General features: G+C 32.8%; 1 pseudogene; it reads left to right on the forward strand.

Annotated features, from left to right (window-relative positions):
* The first annotated feature begins 1,512 nt into the window (after window positions 1-1,512).
* LOC139500015 (uncharacterized) lies at window positions 1,513-13,887 on the forward strand (annotated as a pseudogene).
* Window positions 13,888-14,566: the final 679 nt, after the last annotated feature.

The raw sequence follows: 14,566 nt of genomic DNA on the forward strand, positions 1-14,566 counted from the left end.
CGTCCTTAGTTGTGTTGCTGGTTCTTCCACTTTTTTCTCATTATTAACAATTGTTGGTGGTATTTTAACTTGCTTATAAAACGAATATTTTCGAGTGATCGTGTGTCCATCGTCTCTTTTAGCTGTTAACCTTGTACCATTCCTTTCAACTATTTTGTATGGATAAGAGTTATACGGAGTTGAAAATTTCTTTTGCTTGACCACTACAGTGTCACCAATTTGTAAATTTGACGGTTCAGCATTTCTCTTTGTATCTGCATAGTCCTTCATTTTATCCTTTTTCCTCTGATCAGGTTCTCGAATTTCTTTGTCTTCATATTTTGGTGTTATTGTTGGTAATTTGGTTTCGACATTTCTACCAAATAAAAGTTTTGCTGGTGGAACTTCCGTTGTTACGTGTTTTGTCGCTCTATAGTTACGGAGGAATGTAAACATTTCCTGTTTCCAATTTTGATGTTGCGTGTATGTTGCTCTGGTTGATATCCCAATGCTACGCATAAATCGCTCGCACTCTGCATTGCTCTGAGGCCATAATGGTGTTATTTTTCTATGCGTAAATTTCATATATGTCGCAAAGTCTCTGAATTCTTTTCCTTGCCACGGGCTTCCATTATCCGTTTTTACTATATTCAGTATTCCAAATATTGAAAATACTTTGTCAAGTAGTGGTATAACCGCTTTTGCAGTTAGTTTTTTTGTTAGTGTTTCTACAACAGGATATCGTGAATACTCATCCATTATCACCATGAGATAATGTCCACTCGGAAATGGTCCACAGAAATCCATGCTAAGATATGTCCATGGTGAATCTGGTAGTTCTGACATAGCTAACGGTTCAAAAGTTTTCTTTGGCGTGGCTGCTAAACATTGAATACAAGCTTTACATGTATCTTCTACACGTTTGTCTATACCAGAAAAATAAACTTTTTCCCTCAGTAACTGTTTTGTTCGCAAAATTCCCTGATGACCGTCATGTGCAAATGTTATAACTCGGTCTGTAAGTTTGTGCGGAATGACAATCCTATTACCATGCATCACAATTTCTCCTTGTCTGTGTTCACTGCCGTTAATTCGTTATCTAAACGAGCAAACGTATCAAGAGATTTATTGTCATATGAATTTTCCCAGTTTCCCGATTTCACGGCTTTGATAACATACTGAATATTCATACCGGCTTTGGACTCTAATGCAATTTCTTCAATTGTCATTGCTTTCGGTATTGCGTTCTCTGATATATAATTCACGAATTCTTCTGCTACCTCGGAATGATCAGTTCGATTTGCTTCGTTAATATTCGGATGTCTCGACATGTAGTTTGCGGCATTTGATTTTCCTATTTTGTACTTAACGAGGCCCGATCTAGAACGCGTTTTTGAATATTGCGCAACTCGGGCATTTTTCGGTAGTTGGTTTAACGGTTATAACATAACACATAAAATAAATATAAACAATACCTTTTCTAATTATTTTAGGAACTAAAATGATAAAATAAATCAATTTTGGATCGTAGTTTATATTTTATTTAAATTTATACTGTTATTATTGTTTACGACATAGTTTCGCGCCATTTACGGCAATGTAAACAATATCAGACGACATGCCTAGCAGAAAGAAGAACGGTCGGTTTTTGAAAAACTGTCAGGCAGAGACTTACAACAACAGATTAGACAACATATCTAGACCCGATTTATCCACAACTGATTTTGATACACCATCTACACTCGATTTTGATACTACTTTTACACCCGATTTTGATACTACTTTTACGCCCGATTTTGATACATCTTTTACACCAGGTTCTTTCCAACATGATCACACGTATCAATCCTCTGCATCGTTTGATGAGATCAATGAGTTCTATTTTTCTGGAAAATTAAAGCCAATAGGTTATACCAGACATGTGATTGACATTCAAACCTTTTTTGATAATATGAGATGTTCCAGATGTGACATTACATTGAAGTTAAAAGATGGAATTGGAATTTTGCCTGCTGGTTTATGTGGTCACCTGATTGTTCGTTGTTATAACTGTAATGACTTTGTACGTGTTGCCATGGGCAAAACCCACAATGCATCCCATGGGCCAAGGATATTTGATGTCAACACCAAACTTGCAACTGGTAAGTGCAAAAATAAAATCTGCACACCCTGTATATTTATACTTTATATTCACATGAAGCATGTTTACCTAGTACCAATTCCTGGACTGCAAATAATTATGATGTCTTGCGAGTGCTGCCTTGTAGTAGCATTAGCCTACTCTTTTTCGAAATCTACAAGGGTGTCTTTAACGTGCAAGAGGAATCCATGACAAGTCGCCTCACTCCTAATCGCCCCACTTTTTCACCAACTCGCCCCACTTTAAAAAAAAACCGCCCCAACCTGGATTACCAAATCGCCCCACTTTTTAAAAAATCGCCCCACTTGTGAAATGTGTTAAATCCCGTTAATATTACTCCTGAAAACTTGCCCCACTGAATGGAAAACGATAAAATCTAGATTAATATATTATTAATATATTATTAACCAGGATGAATTTAGTAAAGCCAACTCGCCCCACTTATGGAAAAAGATGTTATCCCGTTGTATATAAGTTAAATTCCGTGAATATTACTCCTGCGAACTCGCCCCACTTATGGAAAACGATAATATCTAGATTAATATATTATTAACCAGGATGAATGTAGTAATGCCAACTCGCCCCACTTATGAAAAAAGATGTTATTCCGTGAATATTACTCCTGCCAACTCGCCCCACTTAAAAGAAAATGACAATAATCTAGATTTATATTATATTATTAACCAGGATGAATGTAGCAATTCCAACTCGCCCCACTTATGGAAAAAGATGTTATCCCGTTGTATATAAGTTAAATTCCGTGAATATTACTCCTGCCAACTCGCCCCACTTATGGAAAAAGATGGTATCCCGTTGTATATAAGTTAAATTCCGTGAATATTACTCCTGCCAACTCGCCCCACTTATGGAAAAAGATGGTATCCCGTTGTATATAAGTTAAATTCCGTGAATATTACTCCTGCCAACTCGCCCCACTTATGGAAAAAGATGTTATCCCGTTGTATATAAGTTAAATTCCGTGAATATTACTCCTGCCAACTCGCCCCACTTGTCGAAAAAGATGTTATCCCATTGTATATAAGTTAAATTCCATGAATATTACTCCTGCCAACTCGCCCCACTTATGGAAAAAGATGCTATCCCCTTGAAAACCTTATAGAAACTTCTTATATTATTCCCTTTTTTTAATATAGCAGTAAGAAGTGAGTATTAATATTTCCACTTATGAATAGTACAAGTATGAATAGAGTTAAAATAAATATTTAACATGATTAAACCAATTTCACATGTGGGACGATTTTTTAAAAAGTGGGGCGATTTGGTAATCCAGGTAGGGGCGTTTTTTTTTTAAAGTGGGGCGAGTTGGTGAAAAAGTGGGGCGATTAGGTGTGGGGCGACTTGCCAGTGGGGCGACTTGTCCTGCTTCCGTGCAAGAGATATGACTCTCTCTTAACACGGGTCAGCCAATTTTCGTCCCCTTCCAACGGACTATCATCGTTACTTTAGTTTATTGCTTTTGGTTGGTTTTTTTCTGTCGGGCAAGAATGTAAAAAATACAAAATCAAATTTACAGAACCAAAATCTTACATCATCCAGTGAAAAGGTACTTTACACAGTAGAATAAAATGCTTCATTGAGCGCTTATCAAACCCTGACAATTGGGGCAGTATTGGACACAATATTCCAGCTTGATACTGTCTGAATTGGGATTGTGATTAAATTTGTTGACATAATTATGATATAGCTTTCAGGGCCTTTTGAAGCTACATGTAACTATGCTGAATGGGCTTTGGCTCACTGTTGAAGGCTGTTCAGTGACCTTTAGTTGTAAAAACTGTCTTGTGAACAGTTGTCTCATTGGCAATCATACCACATCTTCTTTTTTATATTCTGTACATGTACATTTTAAATTTATTCTGTACTATGCACCAAATACTCAGACTATTGCCCTGATCTTTTTTATGGAACTCTGGTTGTGGCAAACCAACATTTTTTTCAATGTGGCCCCACATCAAGGATATGCTATAGACCCAGAAAGAAGTCTGTAACATGTATAAATTTTGAGCAATAACTATTAAGCAGTCATCTTTTTTATTGATTTAATAAAAACTACCAACCCAACACGCATCGTTTTATAAGTTGTATTTCGTCACATTTCATTATCTTATGACACAAAAAAAATACATTGCATCCTGGACTCATCAAAATCTTTTGGGACTCACCATTTCTAAAAGTGATGAGTCCCAGGACTCACCATGAAAAATTCCTAGTGAGAACCCTGACTCTTTATAACAAAACCTTTAACATCATGTGCCGCAATGTGGATATATCCAAAATCAGTGAAAATTTGTTGTCAGAATGAGGCCACACTTAGAAATATTTTGGTTTGCCAAAACCCTTAGTACCCAATCTATGCATCGAGAAAGTGGGTATATTTGTTGCTACAATGTAGGTAGGCTATTTCTTTTCTTTTTCTTTTGGCTATGAGAAATTTAAGTATCAATGTTTATAAGTCTTCATGTCTATCTGAATAAAAATAAATATTTTCACATTAGGACAATAAAAGATTTTTAAGTAGGTAGTATTTTCAAGGAAGGTACATGTAGCATTAGGGCAAACAAACCTATTCTTTTTTTAGGGTCTGATATAGTCTCCTTGTTCTATATATAGAAAACTGTTTAACCAGACTTTTTATATTTATATTATTTGTGTATTGAAATCATTAAATACTTTTGTTTCTTTTAAAAAAAAATAGCAATTAATTTGACAGATCAGTTGTCCAGATATATACTGATCATTAAATTGCTAATTGTTAATGAAAAAAACACCACATAAAAATTAAATTGTCTATCAGCTCAAGGCAAGATTTTAAGTAAACATATAAATTAGTAAAAAGGGCTAAGTTAGCTTTTCTCATCACTTTGCGTCCATCATGGTTTTTACAAAAATCTTCTCCTCTGAAACTATACTAAGAAAAATTTAACCAAACTTGTCCACAGTCATCATGATCATTGCGTTTATCATTATGGTATCTTGTTAAAAAGATGTGTCCCATGACCCCCCCCATGAATCAAGATGGCAGCCATGGCTAAAAATACATAGGCTTATTTTTCTAATGAAATTGTTCATTACATGTAGGTCAAGTTCTATCTGCCCTTTAATTTTCAGACCATTCGGGCAACTTGTTGTTGGGCTGCTGCCCCGGAATTAGTAATTTTAGGAAAATTTTGCAGCCTTTAGTTATTATCTTTTGATGTCTCGAAATATCAATGTTATTTGTACAAGACTTACAACATGTAGAAGCAGATAGAAAGCGAGGCTGTGGCGAGAAAAAGTTTTTTTTCCAGCCAAGTACAAATAAAATTTATATTTCGAAACAAGGTATGCTGTTTCACTATAAACTGCAACTCTTATAACTGATCTAATTGATGTATTTAGAGTAGAAACTATCATTTCTTACTTTTAAGCCAAAGGCGTAGAATTTCCGCCAACCTGTATATTTTATTGACGTCATCAATTAAACTGTACAGAAACCCATTGTCTACGTCATATACAAGGGGATATATACATGTACGATCACTGACTGTTTATCACAGATGAATTATAGTCGATGCAATTTGACTGCTCATATAGCACAGCTGCAGTATGTCACCTTATATTAGTACTGTTGTTCAAATTTTTAGTTTTAAAATATATATATGTTAGATATAGGAAGATGTGGTGTGAGTGCCAATGAGACAACTCTCCATCCAAATAACAATTTATAAAAGTAAATCATTATAGGTCAATGTACGGCCTTCAACTTGGAGCCAACGGTCTAATCTATATAAAAACGAGTAACGAGAAACATGTATAAATTACATAAACACATGATAACTACTGTACACCAGATTCCTATATGTACATAAATGTATTGACACATACAAATACTGCAATTTTTTAAATGAAAATTAATATTTCAGGTATGTACCACAGTGGAATAGGACCAATACAGCTTAATAATTTATTTACATCACTAAATTTGTTAAATGTCAGTGAAAGCCTGATAAGAAGACGTTGTGAAGAGGTTGGGCCTATTCTTGAAAATATAGCACAACAGTCCGTAGACAATGCTTTGTTTGAGGAGGGATTGCTAACAAAAACTTGTGAGTAAATCAATGATGACTCTTTAATGACAGATTTGTGTAAGCCTGATATTTTCTAGTCTACAAAGGATTGAACCACTCTACACATGTCATGAATATTAATGTGAATGTGATTTGTTGTGTGAAAATTAGCACTATTTTGAATGAGCATGAAATGAAGTTTAAATCATAATTAACGCAACATAAGTTTTAATATGTCAGTCTTTAAAGAAAAATAGAACTTTATTCATATGATAAACAAGAGGCTAGCTAGATCTGGCTTTGTTCACATGTAATTTGTCTATTATTTGAGTTTGTTAACTTTCAAAAAACCTGCTATGAAACAATGAACACCAAACTAAGTCTTAATTATCCTTATTTAGTACAAGGTTTGTGTTTTATTTTTTCTTTTGTAAAAAAAACATGGCTGCCATTGCTATAAATAAATCATAGGGGTGAAATGCAGATTTTGGCTTATAACTCTGAAACTAAAGCAATTAGTATATATTTGACATGGGGTCAAGATCTATATTCCCTTAAATTTTCAGGGGAATCAGACATTGCCTGACCTGTTGTAGGGTTGCTGTCCATATGTAGTGCTTTTATCTTTTAACTTGTCAATCATTTTTTTCATTTCAGGTAATTTACAAGCCGATAATGACAGTGATGCAATTCATGCCATTGCTAGTGGGTCAGAAACTGCAACAAGCAGTAGTGGAATAGCTTCAACAGATAACACTAATCCTGTGTGTGGCCCTTTTAGTGTAACTGGAATAACAGCATCAGCAGACGGAGCTTATCAGAGAAGGGGCTCAGGAAGGTGTTACAATAGTTTGTCTGGTAACTATATCTTTATTATTTACCTATCTTAAGATGGAAGTATTATGATCTGTTTACATGTCATACTAAAACTAAAAAAAAACTTATTTTATTCTTAAAACTAAGAAATATTGAACAGATATATCATTCTTGGAAGCAGGGTTTCCGTTGGCAGCCTCCATTTTTACACATTTTGGAAAAGAAAAAAAAATGTTTGCAATGAAAGATTCATCGTTTGCAAAAGAATTTGGCTAAAGAAATTATAACAATTGGATTTTATCCATCTTGTTTACCTTTTACGGGTTTCTTGGACAAAATGAATACTTCATCAGACAATATTGATTTAACAGTTGACTATACTGTATTGGCTTTGCTCATTGTTAAAGGCCGTACAGTGACCTATAATTGTTAATTTCTATGTCATCTTGGGCTCTTGTGGAGAGTTGTCTCATGTGCAATCATACCACATCTTCTTTTTTTTTCTCTTTTGGTTTTTTTGTAAGTAAGGAAAATTGTATGTAAAATATGTTTATGTTTGTTGGCAAAACTAAATTGAAAAAGGCATAGAGGTAAAAAAGAATATTTTCCACCAGCAGAAAAACATATGTGTATAAAAATGAACAGGGTTATAAAAATGAAATAAATTTGAATAAAAATACATTAAAAATACTCCTGGTATCAACTATTTTTATGAAGGGTACAATAATGTGAATAATATATATGAGGAGCTAGATTCCTTTTGACATGAAAGTGGGTGTAACACGTAATTAATGAAATCCAGTAATTTAAAAAAAATATTCAATGGAAAATTTTTTTTGTAGGAACAGCTTCCATGATTGGGAAAAAAACAGGAAAGGTTGTTGGCTATAGTGCTCGATATAAGAGATGCAGGAAATGTGATGTGGCAAAATTTAAAAAACGGCTACCAACAAAACATAAATGTCGTAAGAATTGGTGTGGCTCAGCCAAATCTATGGAACCAGACATGATTGTGGAAATACTAAAAGACGCCAAAAAGAAAGATACCCCGGTAATTACACTAATAGGAGATGACGATTGCACAGCATTCAATCGGGCAAGATGTGAAGTCGACTCATGTTTGGAAAAGGTCAGTGACATCAATCATGTAAAGAAGAACATATCAAATAGGCTCCACAAAATAAAAGGCAAATATAAAGAGCTGTCTGTAAAAACAATTACTGCTCTCATTAAAAGTTTTTCTTTCATGTTAGCCCAAAACAAAGGTGACTCAGACAGAATAAAGAACAGTTTACCATCTGTAGTGCTACACCAGTTTGGTAATCATGATGGATGTGGAGACTTGTGCCAAATGAAAAACAAACCCACAGCAAAGCACAGAAATCTACCATGGGGTGCAGATCTCAAAGATGAAAACTTGAAAAAAGATCTTTTAAAAGTGTTTACAGACCTTGACCCGGGAAAGATGAGCAAACTAGATTCCAGTAATCCTAATGAAAGCTTTAACAACACTGTTCGATCAAAGGCCCCTAAAGACAAGCATTACAGTGAGAGTGGAAGTTTAGCTCACAGATTGTCTGCTGCTGTTTGTCAAAAAAATGAAGGCTACAAATATGTTGCACAGGTACTAATAATTTATTTAAATAAAGTAATATAAAAACATTCATCAAATTATTTTTTTAAACAGAATATGGTTTATAAACTTGAAAAACTGTAAAACTGGTTCACTAATTAGGTTAAGGTGAAAGATAAACCATAATCACATGAAACTCATAGATATAAAAAAGAAGATATGGTATGATTGCCAATGAGACAACTCTCCATGAGACAAACTTGACACAGAAATTAACAATTATATATATAGGTGACTATATGGCCTTCAACAATGAGCCAAGCCCATACTGCATAGTCAGCTATAAAAGGCACGAAATGACAATGTAAAACAATTCAGAGCAAACTAACCGCCTTATTTTTATAAAAAAAAATAGAACAAAAAACAAATTTGTAACACTAACACATAAACAAACGACAACCACAGAATTACAGGTTCCTTACTTGAGACAGGCACATACATAGAAAAAAATATATCAAAAAGAATGATATAAATGTTGTTTAGGATGGTAGCTTTGTGAAATGTTATCATACATAATGTAAGACACAGCTCCCAAGTTCTTGTGTGTTTTTTTAGGTCCATGAAGAGCTTGGTCTTAGTCCTGGAATTGCCACAACAGTAACAGCTGCAATAAGAGACAAGGATGTTAACAGGAAAAGGACTGTAGCAAAGACTAAGGAATTTAAGGTTTGATTTAAAAGCATTTCAGAATTTTCATTCGAACACAATCTTTATACATTAAATGACTTTTAAGGAGATTGATAAATTCTAAACATAGTTTTATGCAGCCTTTTGAAATTTCTTATTTTCATGATAAAAAAAATTAAAAATCCCTGTTTTGTGGGAGTTACATCCCTTTGATCATATGATAGAAAGTTTTTAAATGAAAAGAAATCCTCTAAATTGTTGGTTTTTTTTTAAATTTTATATAAAGTATTATCCTATTGTATCATTATAACTATGTGAATAAACATTAAATTTGTCCTGCTTTAGAGTGTGTAGACTTTACTTTTACATGAAACAATGCAAAGGAATGTTTATTTCTTATATTTTACAGTTACAACGTTTAAAACTTAAAAGTCAGAGATCTTCAGAAACAAGAAGTCATGAAATCAGGGAAGGGGACACTTACTGCTCAAACGTCATTGGTATGTATAAATTTTATCTGTACGTTTTCAATAAGAATTTAAAAAAACAATAATTGTTCCTACAACATGTTATCAAAGCACTACCCATATATAAAATATATTTCAAAATATTTGATATAAAATTATAGTTATATTAATTTGGGATTTACTGTTTTCTAACAAAGAAAGATAATTTTTGTTAGAGTTTTTTGACAACATAGATGTTTGGGGAATATGATTGAACTTTCATGTTAACAACCTTTTAATATAATTTTGACAATGAAAGAACATGACTAATTTCCATTAATGAAATTGCCCTGCTAACATTATTGGTAAATTATTTATAATACTGTTACTCTCTTTTGTGGTTTGTATTTCATATAACTTATATTATGTTTTTTTTTTCAAATATCCAAATATACAATTTTCAAATATACAATTATCCAATATATAACAATATCAAAATAAGAAAGAAATTTGAAATCAAAATGTATTTTGAAGATTTAACAAAAAAAAGTGTTTCCATTACTTTTTCATATGACAGTGGATTACAACACAAAAACCGAAACAGTGTTATTACATCCCTTCTTTCTAATTTTATACATTATATTGAATTTTTCCAGATAGGTCTTCTTACAAGATATAATTTGACCTCAATTGTATATTTTAGCTGATGCACAAGAACCTGATTTGACAGTTATTCCAGGACCATCAGAGGACAACTGTGAACATATTGAGAAAGTTGCAGTTTTTTATGATTTAGAGACCACAGGACTAAGTATGATATAAATATGAATTGGAAATAGGAAAGCATCAAGTTTATTTGTACAAGCTTTAGGAGTAAGGGAATATGCCAGACTTGCCAAACAATTTCACCTATCAGCCAAGTATTCACAAAAACTTGATATTTTCTGACAATATTATATACTTATTGACTGACAGGCTATAAGGACAAATCATTGAATGGATAAAGAGTGGAAGCATAGTTAAACTTGCTATTGTTTGAAAAAGCCAGTCAATAACTATTTTTTTATAAAGAAAACCATGGCATCAGAATGATGTATTATCAGACTATGATGTCACTTTTATCCAAAGACAAAAGTTCAGGAAATGGTTAAAAACTATTTGCTGGTTAAGTCTTTTTTACTATTAGGTAAATAGTCCAGAGAAAATTTTCTAAAAAAAAAGCTTGTGTTCGTTTATAGTTCTATTGTAAAAAAAACACACTGTCGTATAACAATGGTATTTTATTCGGAAAAAAGTTCTAGACAATCAGGAATTCATTAGTTGAGCCAAATAATGTCCTTCCACCTTTTTAATCTGCAACTTTTTAGAATGCCTCATCAAGGAAATGTTATGAAACTTACACAAAATTTAAGTCATAGATGCACATTTATTGGAAAATATAAAGAAAAATAATCCTGGTCTAAGAAATTCCAAGGGAGATAATTGATATAATTTAGTTAATCAAATGTGGGATGTGGAGGTATCCTTTAGTAAGTTGAGTCATATTCCTATGCAATACTCTCAGACTGCTAAGTACTATCCATACTGATCTGTGTCCACTATTGTTACTCTTGGTTTAATTATACAAAAGAAATTTGCAATTGAACTTTTACCATGACAATCATTCAATCTACTTATTTTCATCAATTTATTAAGTTATTTTCTTTTTTATATAGGTAGACAAAGTTCAATTACACAAATCTCTGCAGTTTGTGAAGAACAGGAATTTAACAGATACGCAACTCCTACTCAAGAAATTTCAGAAGATGCATGTAGAGTGACAGGATTAAAGTTTAATACAGCGACAAATGAGCTCCTTTACAATGATGAACCAGTTTCACATAAACACCCACAGCAAGTTCTTTTAGATTTCATACAGTTTTTAATGTCACTTTGTGCCAGTGACAAACACATTGTGCTTGCTGCTCATAACAATAGGCTATTTGACAGTATCATACTATTTAATCAATTAAAATTTTATAAATTATGGATCATTTTTCAAGATATATTGTTGGATTCTGTGATACTTTACCTTTTTTCAAAATGTTGTATCCAGAATTTGAAAATTACAAGCAAGAGTATATTGCTCAGAAACTGTTGAATGAAGCTTATTCCGCTCACAACGCTTTAGATGATTGTAGAATGCTTATGTCTCTTGTAAAAAAGACGGAGAAAATTGATGTTCTCCTATCTGACTATTTTTACAGCAGTCACCAAGTTACATTTCAGGGTGTGCAACCGAATAAAGAGTCATTAGAACACTTGTTAAGAAATAAGGTCCTCTCTAGAACAATTTTCAAGAAACTTGAAGATTCAACATTGACTTACAATCATCTGAAAATTTCTTATCATAGAGATGGATTTGATGGTCTATTTTATTTGTTGAGTGAAAAGACAGGCAGTGGAAAGGCCAGAATTAGTAACAATCGTCGAGTGATCCAAAAGATAGCTGACTTTTTTTCTAATGAAGAATGATGTTATTACTGTATACAGTGACTATACACATGAATATGTATTGATAAATAGGGCAGCATTTAATATTTATACATGCGCTTTAAACAAAATAGGGGTTTACTGTTCTACCTCTGTCTGTGCCATAAATATATTTTGTTTAATTTTTTGAGGAACTTGAAGACGAGGATTTCTGATATTTTATTTCAGGGTTTATAAGTTAGCTTTAACCTGTGATGCATTTTAAGATTCCCCACTCAACAACTTCCTGTTTAACAAAATTAGTATGATTTTACACATGATAGCCAAGTTGATATTTTTTTTGTCACATTTTTCTCAGAAACTACTATATAAGTCAGCAATACCATGTGATTCTTTTTCAGATTCATCAATCAACAACATCCCGTTTATCTTACACTTGTATCATTTCACACATGATAGCAATGTGGAAAATTTTAGTTACATTTTTCCCAGGAACAATTTCAATTTACCAAGAATTCTGAAATTTCAACATCTTTCTGTTTTATAAGGAAATATTCAGGTGGGGGTATCATTTTACCTGCATCACGGTATGTAATTCTGTCTGTCTATTAATCTTTCGACAATGATTTCTTCGCTTCTATGAGAGGGAATGATTTTATATGAAGCCCAGAGCTTGATCATGGAGAGTTGTAAGCATTTTTTTATCTGGTATGCAGCAAAATTATGTACTCAGTTTAAAGTATGACTGCTGAATGTACAAGGAAATTATTTTTGTAAAGTTTTCTTGGCTTTTATGAAAGGGGATGATTTTATATTTGGCCCAAAGCTTGAAAATATTGAGTTGTAACGATTAAGCAGTTTTTAGATCTGCAGTTCAGCCACTTTGTGTTTGCTGATAGTTTGAAATGTAACTACTCATTGTACAAGGTAAAAGTTTGTCTTCAAAATTGTCTAAGCTTCTATGAAAGGGAATAATTTCATATTTTGTCCAGAATAGACTCCAGATCTTAACATGTTGAGTGCAATAATTAGATCTTCAGTACAGGAACTTCCTGTAAGAGGGTAGTTTGAAATTTTACTACCAATTGTATTTGTGTATAAGGAAAATTTGTGAACAAAATTTTCTTGGCTTCTCTACAAGACAATCATTTTATATTTGTTAACCTTTTGTAAATTTGTGTAATACTAATGGATATCTTGGATAAACCAGTAGGAAAACTTGAATCACATTTTCCTGAGTGACCATCGGTTCAGTTTATATTGATAAGGTATGCTTGGAAGGATGGGTACGTCAATAAACGCCTTTGCCAAAACTGCTTCCCTAATATAGTCATGCGCAGTACACATGAAAAGAATTTGAGGTCTGAAGAAAGATAAAATTTGGAAAACAAATATTAAAAATGTATCAATTAATAATTATCAGAATTTAGCACATTTTTTTAGAACGTGGTTGCTTTGTAATCTGGTCTCAGACTCACAAATTCAACATAAAAGCCCTCTTTTTTGTTTGTAAGTTTAGGACTCCGTCCAGTAAATAAGTTTATTAATCCTATAATGTTGCACAAAAATTACAATTTCATTTGATTTCAGTTATCAACCTTATGTTTTAGGGACTTTAAAAATCTGTTCATAAACATATATAGTTACCTTGTTTTCATTGTTGAATTTATGTTATTTGTTATATTGTTAATATTGAAATTATTAAATACTCAATCAGTAAGAGATTGTTTTTTTTATTATGTTTATCTGGCCTAGAAATCAAAGAATAGATCAGGGAGTGTTAGTTCTGTCTGTAGTATTGAACATTGTTGGAACAAATGCATGAAGTCATCACCAAGTCTCCCGGGTGCAGTAGATATAAACAAATAAGAAGATGTGGTATGATTACGAATGAAACCGATTCAGCTATAAAGGCTCACAATATGATCTGCACTGAATGACATTGGAATTGACTACTGACAGTCTGCTCTATATTGCCTCAAAAACATTTAAAAAAAACAGTTGAATACAATGGCTCAGCAAAATTTCAAGATAAATGATATGACAGAAAAAAAAAGACTCGTGATTCCCAGAGAGGAGTTCACATGGCCTTAAAAGTACCCAAGCCTCCAGGCTATAAAGACCAGCTTTTAATGATTTCAACAGGATTCTGTATGAGATATTTGTTTTTATAGTTGAACCCTCACAAGTTTATATATATACGTCTACTAAAAGTAGGGGATTATAGTGTAAAGATCTCTGTGTCCGACAGTCCATTGGTACAAAGTCTGGTTGAACTGCAGGTAGAAGTTATTTTATTTTACCATAAAGGATTGTGCTATGATATCATTATGAAAACTTTATATAAACCTATAGGCATCAGAGTATAAATAATATCATTTTGGTA

Source organism: Mytilus edulis, chromosome 13, assembly GCF_963676685.1.
Source record: "Mytilus edulis chromosome 13, xbMytEdul2.2, whole genome shotgun sequence".
In the NCBI taxonomy this organism is placed as follows: Eukaryota; Metazoa; Mollusca; class Bivalvia; order Mytilida; family Mytilidae; genus Mytilus; species Mytilus edulis.